At 31.1% G+C, this 11,009-nt stretch overlaps 1 protein-coding gene across 1 annotated transcript in view; it reads left to right on the top strand.

The window, feature by feature from the left end:
- Positions 1-5,382: 5,382 nt before the first annotated feature.
- The window catches only part of LOC127845358 (beta-1,3-galactosyltransferase 1-like), a 21,102-nt gene continuing 15,475 nt past the window's right edge, over positions 5,383-11,009 (top strand). Inside the window, exon 1 of the mRNA XM_052376224.1 lies at positions 5,383-5,459. The gene's annotated coding sequence lies outside the window, so the exon portion shown is untranslated. The remainder of the gene's footprint in view (positions 5,460-11,009) is intronic.

The raw sequence follows: 11,009 nt of genomic DNA, 5'->3' as shown, positions 1-11,009 counted from the left end.
ACGCCATGAAACAATAAAGTGTTCGGTGTGTTGAAAAACATGGCCACCATTGGGCGGTAAGGTTTTGTTATTTTGCTAGAATTTAACAGCGTTAACACATTTTGATATATCGAACGAGTTTTTAATGGTTTGAATCCGTTAAAAAAGCATGGCCACTTAGGTAGTTTCCTTATATGGATACCGTGAAACCATGTTATCAGTCTAGAAGTAATATGTTTAGTTCAATCATCATGACACTCCTCATCACATTGATGTATAATAATATATTGGTCAATAAACCATTTAATATACATTTTGCGAAAAACAAATATCACGCTTGAATCTCTAGCTATATCAAGTGTACAGCTTTTGGCATCATTATTGATTTCGAAGACAAACAATGCAGACAATGTTTATGCAAAAAATATTTTATACCCTCGTTAGGCCTCGTCGTTATGATATATTAATCAGTGATTTTCTGATACTAATGCACATGAATTTGTATTTAAGAAATAATATCTTTCTATAATGTTTTGTTGTCGAATAACCCATAGTAAGGAGTATAGATGCGTAGGAATTGAATCACGAGTGCGAAGCACGAGTGATTTGATAACACGCATCTATACAACTTACTTACAACTTACATCAATCACAATCTTTGTTACGTTATCTATTTAAACAAATTAAGCCACCTTCGAACATTGGTACTTAAGATTTTCCTAATATGTTATATTTTGGCATTTCCTTACAAAAATTACCTTCAATATATTCTCACTAATGACATTTGCTATTTGTATACATTAATCATCTTTATTGTTTTCAACTGATGATCTTCAATATGTCCATTTAATACTGATATTTGGATTGACATACAAGCATCAGCATTGACAGTTTCATATCAATTAGTCATACCATGTGTTCGACTTTGTATACAGTGAACCACTTAACATGTAATGGCATTCATGATAACCATACTATTATGCCATCTTAAATACTCTTTTGTTAAAAGTTACCATTGAGAGACTATACAATCGAAGGCACTTTGTACGCACAATTTTTATTTGACATACTTGTTCAAATCGTTATCATGTTAATAACATGAGCATATGGACTCTTTTAAACATGATAACCTTTATTACATAACATAATATACTTGCTTAAAAGCCGATAACACTAGTAACTACACTTCTTTGAATGTAAATACCATGAACGTATACTCTCTTACTACCATGAGCATAAAGTGCTTGCTTGGAAACAAATTATTTGAGCATGTTCACTTGATTTATTGTGAATACAATCAGAATGTATACTCTATGGAACATAAATACCCATGAAAATAATAAACTGGAAATTCAAGACAATGACTATGTTTATTTGCTTTAATGGGAATGCCATGTGAATATATACTTTATCCAACTTCAATACTATGAACATAACATACGTACGTGAAAGCAAATACCATGAACATCCATACTTGATTGAATGTGAATACAAGACATGTACGTTTGTAGTATAATACATCCCTTTTTCGCTTAAGAAATATAGAAAATATGTATACACTATACACAAGGGTATACACCATAAGTTTTAATTACGAATTATAGTGGTATGCTACAATGTATCCGGAATGTATGTTGGTTTTATATCATTAAATTATTTTCTATATGGTATCGAAACAAACATGAAAATTGTTCCGTTTAAGGGAAACAGACACATACAGATGCTGTTTCTTCAAACCATAATGTTTACACATATGTTCTACACCATGATTTCATGTACTGTTGATTCGTTTTAAGTATTGCATAATATATGTTGTGCATTTTTTATGAATATTTAAGCAGGTCATTTGAATCAACACTATGATATCAGTGCCTCAATAAGCATCGATGTGTAAAATTAAGAAATGAGTTTAGTTGTTTCATATTATTAAAAGTAGCGTTTTTAGTTTGAAACATATATATTTGAATGCAAGGTAAACAATAATCATGATGATATAAATCAACACAGCCCTAAATAATCGTTTAAAGAGAAGAGTAATATATTGTCAAAACGCCTTCGTAATACCGCTTCAGCTATTGATTCTTCAGGGAAGTAAAATACGTATCGCCTACCAAATAATTGCCTCGGGGTAGTTGCTTTGATTTGATATGGTCGGCTAGTTTAAACCGGTGTATCCCTTTGTATCATGTAAAAGCATATTTGCAATGTACAGATCAACAGCAATGTGGCTCCTATTACATGCCTTCAATATAAATCAACATTCGCCCGGGCTCACTGCATTCACTAGTGAAAGACGCTCGGGTATCTATTGTAATGTATTCGTAAAGGAGTTGTGTGCGCGGGTATGTTTACTGTTTGATACTTATTTAAATCTAAGAAATGGTTTCTTATATCTAATTGTGCCACAGTTTATGTTCACATTTATAGTAAATTGAAAGCTTTAAAATGTCATATGAAAATGTTTACCTTTAAATTAAGAACTGAAACATGAATTATAGTGTTTGTTATATTATATGGTTATTGTTAGTGATGTCCAGTATGGAAGGCTAACACTAAATCAACTTGCCTTTGAGCCACATTTGTGTTGTTGGAAAATTGACACAAATTTAAAATTGAATATATATATATTTACTCGTTTTCATGTTTTTATCATTTCATGTAATGATAATACATAATATATCATGTCTTAGCAAAATACAGCAGACAGTTGTTAATAAAATAAATCATGACAGTGCGAAATGTCCAGTACACAGCAACTTTTATTTAATATAAAATCACATTTTAAAGTAGTAATCCACATCACTACATATATCACATGGAGCTCATTTTTAACACAACAGATCGATGGCGTGTAACATATAAGCATATTACAAGCATATTTAATTCACGTCAAGCGTTAAAAACACCCTGCTATATACTTAAAAAGCATAATACGATCATAAACTTGGTTTATCTTAATGTAAAATATCATCCTTTAGACGTGGCATGTATTTTCAATGACTCTTTCTTCAAGACACTGCATTCTACAGTGAGAGTTGAGAATTATGTATGTATAACGGAGTAGTCAGAGTACATACAGTTTGTGTCATTTTCAAAACAAAGCAAAATTGAAATTGACTTTCCGCGACTCTTAACATGCTCAATTGTTAAATGATTTATATGTGTTGTGTGTTTGGTCATACATATTTGCTTTAAGAGGACGTTTTGAACTTTAATAACAATACAACAATTAAACCGTGTATGTTTTCAGACAACCGATTAATTAAATTTCGCTGCTCAGTCAGCCGAAAGTGTTTATGTAAAAAAACAAATGAATTACCAATATTTAATTTAAATTAATAATCGACAGACAACTATAAAATGATCTGCTTTAGTAAGTTTATGTATTGCCCACGTTTTCACTTTTATCTTAGACAACTTAGACAGATTTTAAATGCTGATTAATCTGTATATTTCTTTTTCAAGTTTTGATCTCGTTTATAAAAAACGACGGCGTCATTTCTACTTGGTTATGTATTTTTGAAAGTTTTGGTCGCGTTTATCTAAAACGACGGCGTCATTTCTTCTAGGTTAATTCAGAATATTTAAATGTATCGTGTGGTCGATATATGGCGCCCTTGAAATGGATACCCCACAAAATGATATATTTATATATATATCATCGTTCCTATCATCAATACATATGAGATATTGTTCCATTGTAATAAATTGATGTTTTATAAAGTATATAGCTTTATTTTATCAAAGGAGCAACGTCAACTACTAAAGTTAGTGTGCTGTATGTTTATATATTATGCGCAAGGCATACTGCATATTGATATGTTCCAAGGGCAATCTATTTTTGACATTGTGGATTATATGTTTATATGTCAATACGCCAATAGTATATGATTATAGCACACAGTGCGTAGTATTTAAATATAACTAGTGTCCATTTATATGTATATTCATGATCATGGCAATAATTATTCAGTGTAATAACGCATATCGCTTTAAAGTGTTCAGTCAATGTTTTCCTTAAAGCAATGTATTGCAGTAGTTGATCATGGATATGCGTTCTTTCATATTTATTGTTAAACTTAGTTTTCCACGTAATCTTATCAATCTGACTCGTTGTAACCGCAACAGGTAAACACACCTTGGTACTAATAATTGTTATTCATGTTACAAGAGCGGCGGTCTGGTTGAATAGCACATTATAAGTTACAAAGGTATTCAGAGCTGGTTGAATAGCACATTATAATTTTCAACGGTATTCAGAGCTTTAAACGCAATTCTTAAACATTCCCACATCTGTGTGTGTTCAAGCTGTGTGACAGTACATGCTTATTGGGCTTACATCCCAAATTAAAGAAAAAACAAACGCAAACAATACTTCGAAGCAAACAATTTAATATAATGTGCACACACTCACACCATTTGATAATCGTTTTTGAACCAAATGTTGACCATATCACAAAGTAATTATTATAATCAGTATCAATTTAGTATGTTATCTGTTTTTAAAAGTAAGGAAATAACTTGGTGTGCATGCTTTACTTTGATTGATTGTTTTTACAGTTATATGTATCGTTTTCAGGCGCAAATATAAATAATTGCATATTGAAAATAATTTTATATTTAGCCAGTTAACAATGTACACACAATGCTTATAAAAACAAAATAAATATATTTTAATTGATATATAGTAAAACATGTTATTCTTTAAGAATAACCTGTAAAGTAAAATTAAACTATTTTCAATAAACAACCGCGGAAATTTGCACGTGTTTCTTTTATGGCAAACACGCTTTTCCGAATGCGGTTTCTACAAATCATAGTTTTAACACAATTAAATTATGTTGGGGAAGGGGGAACTTTATTACGTATGTTATTTAACCTTTACTTTCAATGGTAGTTTTTTCAGTTCTAGCTGTCAAAGTTATTTATTTAGTATATGAGAAGGTTATTTTAAGCAAAATTAAGATATTGGTTCTTCAATATACGTTGGTGTGTAGACACTATCTTGGGAAACTTGGTTTCATTTCATATAAATTAAATGTGAAGTTTGGTTTAATATTAAATATATATTTTTAACATCAGACAATGAATATCATGATATCACAAATAGGCAAGTAATCCAAATCACCACAGCTCTTAATAAGCGATTGGAATGAAGGGTACGATATAGTAAAAACGCCTGCTGAATACTGCTTCATCTAGAGACCTTTCAGTAAAACGAAACATTACACGCATACAAAAGAATTCTTTAAAGTATATTGTTAGTTTTGAACAATTGCTTAGTTAATATATGCGGTTTGTTTAAAACGAGCCACTCCTTTGTATCATGTGAGATCATATTTCAAATATTCAGAACAAAAGCCATGCGTGCTACCAAACTTCAATATAACGTGAAATTAGCCCGGGCTCACTGCATTTAACAATGCAAGACGGTCGTGAATATGTCGTTGTGAATTCATACGGGAGTTGATGGTTAGCGGGTAAGTAATTTGTTAAATCTTAAACTAGGGAACTTTTAAGTGTGTTTAAATGTACCACGGTTTTTGTTCAAGTTTGTAGCCAATTTTAAAGTTCAAAACTGTGATATGAGAATGTTTAGCTTTTGGTCAAGAACTGAAACTGGAGTTTCCGTGATTGTTATATAAAATATGTATTAACCTTTATGCCTCTGAGACAGATTGGTTGTGTTGGTAAGTTTACAAAACTAAAAATCGAACTTAAATATTAACTTTTTCATTCTTTTATTTATTTCATTAAATGATAACTCATAATATATTATCACTTATCATAATGTAACAGACAGTGGTTAATAAAGTATATTATGAAAGTGCGAAACGTCAAAGTACAGAATATCATTTATTGAATATAAAAATCACATTGTTTAAATTATAAACCATATCACTACATATATATCACATGGAGCCAATTTTTTTAAACAACACAGATCCCTGGCTTGAAACATATATGCATATTAAATCACTGTATGCACGAAAACACACCATGTTATATACTTAAAGTAACATAGTAAGAGCATTGGCTTATTTTAATGTAAAATCTCATCGTAGAGACTTTATCATGTTTCGCCAAAGACTAATTTTTTGAGATACTGTATTACACAGTGATTGTTAAGAATTATGTATTTATAACGTGTACGTCATTGATTTACAGTTTGTTTCATTGTCAAAACAATGAAAACAAAAATTAACTTCCAGTGACTCTTAACATGCTCTAGTGTTGTATGTTGTATATGTTTTGTTTGTTTGGTTATACGCATGTTCGTGTACACGACGCTTTAAAATTAAAGATGCCAGTTTATCGACGATAAAGACATGATGGCTACAGCAGCTGCTATAGTTAATTGTATGCAATACTAAACCTATGTTTTACAATTTCCAAATTATATTAACGTAAAGTAATTTTTACGTAAAAAGAGCTATAAATAAAATATTCACTTTTTTGTTAAGCTCGATAATCCAGGGAAAGGTGTGAAATATTTACCTTTAGAATATTTTGTTTTTATTTTCGACTTTCCTTTTAATAGTTTTTTAAATAAGAATTTTGAATATGGCCGATAATGTGAAAGCAGACCACACTATAAACTGTGTATTGAAATTATACTGCAAATGCGCATAAATGACCCGATGTCACCCATGACACGTAGCAATACCCACCCTACCGTTTCATTCAACAGCTTTATCAAAGATGTAAGCGAGCTCAATATTGATCGGCCGAACTTGTATATGCATTCAAAAAAGGTCATGCGACAGTGCAAATTATGTTGCGAGACCATACTTTCCCTACTCGTCATTTCCCAGTCCCTTCCATAATCTGGCCTTCGTTTGTGTTTATTTCTCCTAGCTTCCGTAAATTGTGTTTAGTCCTAGCTGGAACCAAACATATTATTATAGCAAATCGTATTCTTCTTTTGACTCCTCGGTTCTCTGTCTGCTTGTATATATATTGATTGAACATAGTCATTACTATCTGCATTTTGAAAGTTTTCGTCTTTACTCTGCAAGCTATCAAAAACTGTTAACTAAGTTTTTACATAGTGATTGTCTTTCAGCTGCTGAGAACTATCTTGTTTTATATCATAATTTCTTCCGTTTAACTATTCAAATGCAATTGCAAACACTCCATTGCAGTCATATGGTTATTCATGTATGCTATATGCACAATAAGGATTATTTGATACTACGCCTTTGGAAACTGCCTTTAAGGAATAAGTGATACGGTCTTATTTGCGGTGTGATTTTGTTCATCTTGCAGGTGGACCCGTTTTTTCTGCCAGCTTATTGGTTTCAGCTAAAATAGTAAATTCTTCAATTTGTTTGCTTTCCTATCTGGAATAGTGCATTTGTCAGCGCCTGTTTGTTTGGACGACGCTTAGTTGTGAGCATTTTTTCAAGTCATTCCCTGTCATGGTTTTATAGGTAATGCATCATACCTCATAACCCATCATTTTATACTTTCACGTACAATACCCTAAATTCATTAATGTAGCAATAATACAACGAAGTAAACATATATAATAACGCGTACTACAATTTATATAATCAATCCCGCATATCAGGGACACTTCACCATCATAAACCCGTTGGTTCGTTATGATAATAGCATATATAAATGTAAATGCATCTTTAACATGTCAAACAAATTAGTTATTTAATAATAAGCATACATTTCATACTAAATGATGAAAGCTAATGATTTCCATTTATTCTGAATAATCACCTTTTGCCACAAAGACAAGATATTAAAGATTATGATTTCCCATATTAATCCCCTGAGTTATCACCTTTTTCACATATGCACACTATTACAGACTATGATTTCCCATATTAATACTATGAGTAATCCCCCTTTGTCACATTTGCACACTATTTCAGACTATGATTTCCCATATTAATACCATGAGTAATCCCCCTTTGTCACATTTGCACACTATTTCAGACTATGATTTCCCATATTAATACCATGAGTAATCCCCCTTTGTCACATTTGCACACTATTTCAGACTATGATTTCCCATATTAATACCATGAGTAATCCCCCTTTGTCACATTTGCACACTATTTCAGACTATGATTTCCCATATTAATACTATGAGTAATCCCCCTTTGCCACGAATACACAATATTTTAGACTAGGATTTCCCATATTAATCCGCTGAGTAATTCCCCTTTGCCACAAAGACACAATTTTTCAGACTAAGATTTCCCATATTTGCAAAGACACAATATATCAGACTATGATTTCCCATATTTGCGTTCAGTAGTACGTGTTATTACTTAAATATTTATGTCAATGGATCAACGGTTGGATAAAGCACAGCATATATCATTATGCTTACTCGACCGTTACACTTTGTATGTCACAATTCGTATGCATAATCAATTGTCTTTATTGGTCAGTCATTTTACAGATAGATTGAGTCTGCTTTGTCTAGTGCCGCTTAAGTAAAGCAAACCTAACTATCGCATACCAAATAATTACAGTATTAGCTTTGTTTTGAGCAAATGCCTTATCAATGTGCACGCCTTGTTTAAAAATGCACATGCATTTGTACCATTTGAAGGCGTATGTCTAATATACATTTCTCACGCCATGCGTTATCCTATGATAATCAATAGGTCCTATTATAATCTATTAAGCGCACTCTATACATAGAGGTAAACAGCCGGGTATCCTTTGCTATGCGCGCAGGTATTTTTTCTTATTTAATGACTTCTTTGTTTTTAACGTTGAACGGGTAACATTACTTACAATTGTCCAAATTTACTTCAAAGGCAACCAGTTTCCGCGTGTGAAAACTGGTCATCGTTTAAACATATTACCTTTTACATGTTTAATTTATTAATGATAACAAAGCATATATTATCACTAATATGTAGCATAAATGTGTCAATATAGTTCATTATGTTAATTGTACATGTCAACGTACAATAAACTTATTAATGTCTCTAATACATTGAAGCACATTTGTGCACAATGAAAATAACAATTAATAACACAAATAAATGACATGTAAAAAAGGAGTACGTTTAATTCACCGCTTACATTAGAAACACATGGTGTTATCTATATAAAACGATATCACAACATAAAATATTAGTTTATCTTAATTTTAAAAATCGTATATACGTTTTAGACACTTGTGTTTGGTCAATTGCCCCTAATTAAGGACCATCTAATTGTTCATTTTTTGAATGCAATACGTCTACAGCAGCTGGAGTTTCACTTCTTTATATTGTAAACGGGTCTTTTTTAAGATATATTAAACAACAATAATTGTTATTGTAGTCTGCATCTTAATATATTTGTCAAACTAATTGATTGTGTTTCATAATCAAAGCGAAGCCAATTATTTTTAGCTGTCCATGGCGCTTGTAATGATCTAGTAGTATGTGATGAACGTTTTATTTGTTTGTTCGCTTGCACACATGCTCGTCTCAAGAACTCGTTTAGCTCAGAGTTTAGAGCTATCGGTATTGTATCAACCTGATACATGTGTTACACAGTCTACTGTGTAATTAAATTTAATCACAATACACCAATTAACAGTGCATATTTTCAGAAACTCATTTAATAAAATATCGCCGCTTATTCAGTTGAACGATTTTTATATAAGCAAAACTAAATTATTACAAATATTCAAATTATATTGATAGTCAACATACAGTTTTAAAAGGATCTGATGTTAATACGTTTACTTATTGTACACGTTTAAACTGTTATTTTAGGCATCAAAGAAAAATTTCAAATACTGATGTTTCGGAATATATAAATTGAATTGTGTGTATTTTTGAAGTTTTGGTCGCGTTTATCTAACGCTACGGCGTCATTTCGACTACGTTAAGTCAGCATATTTAAATGTATCGTTTAAATCTGTATTATTATTGTGTTTTCAATCGTATAAGATGTTGATTTTATAAAACAGAACTAATACTGTTGTCAATGATACACACCAAGGTCTAAAACTTTGTCAGGCATAGTTTGTGCATACTTTGTTAGAACCATTGTTTGCAAATAAAAAACATGTATGTAAACAAGTTACGCTTTAAAATTAATATAAAACACAATTTATTGCATTAGTTTAAACTTAGTTTTCTACGTAAACTTGTCAATCTGTCCCGTTGTATACCGCATGACAGGTAAACAAACCTTGATTCTAATAATTTGTATTAATGTTACAATCTGCCTCGTTGTATACCGCAAAACAGGTACACACACACCTAGATACTAATTATTGGTATTAATGTTACACACGCGGTGGTCTGGATAAATAACACATTGTTATTCTCAATTGTATTCCGAGCTTTATACTGTTCTGTTCTAATAGCATATTACAAGTCTCAAAGGTATTCCGAGCTTTAAACGGTCTGGTTGAATAGCACATTAGATATATCAAAGGTATTCAGAGCTTTATACGGTCTGATTAAATAGCACTTTATACGTTTCAAAGGTATTCAGAGCTTTCAACGGTCTGGCTGAATCGCACATTATAAGTCTCAAAGGTTTTCAGAGTTTTAAATACAATTCTTAAACATACCCACATATTTGCATGTTCGAGCAAGGTATTAGTACAATGTTACTGGGCTTACATCACAAATTAAATCAAATACAAACACAATAAAGTGTTCGACGCGACCTATTTAACATAATTTGCACACATTAACACCATTTTAGAATCGTTTTTTAATCAAGTGTAAACCTCATTACATATTAAGTAATTACTATATCAATAGCATAGATAGTAATATTATCAATTTAGCAATTTGTTAGATTTAAAAGTCAGAAAATAATGTGTTGTAAGTAAAAAAAAATCTTTGATTAATTGTTTAAATAGTAATATAACGTGTTTAAGGCGCAAATGTACATGTTGGAATATTAAACATAATTGTATATTTAGCAAGTTATCAATGGACACACAATTCTAATACAACCAAATATTTATATATTAATTGATATATAATCAACATGTTATTATGTGTAAATAACCTATACTGTAAAATTAAAGTATTTGCAAT

This window comes from Dreissena polymorpha, chromosome 9, assembly GCF_020536995.1.
Source record: "Dreissena polymorpha isolate Duluth1 chromosome 9, UMN_Dpol_1.0, whole genome shotgun sequence".
Classification (NCBI taxonomy): domain Eukaryota; kingdom Metazoa; phylum Mollusca; class Bivalvia; order Myida; family Dreissenidae; genus Dreissena; species Dreissena polymorpha.
Note: the sequence above shows the minus strand (reverse complement) of the source record. Positions and strands in the feature narration are given on the sequence as shown.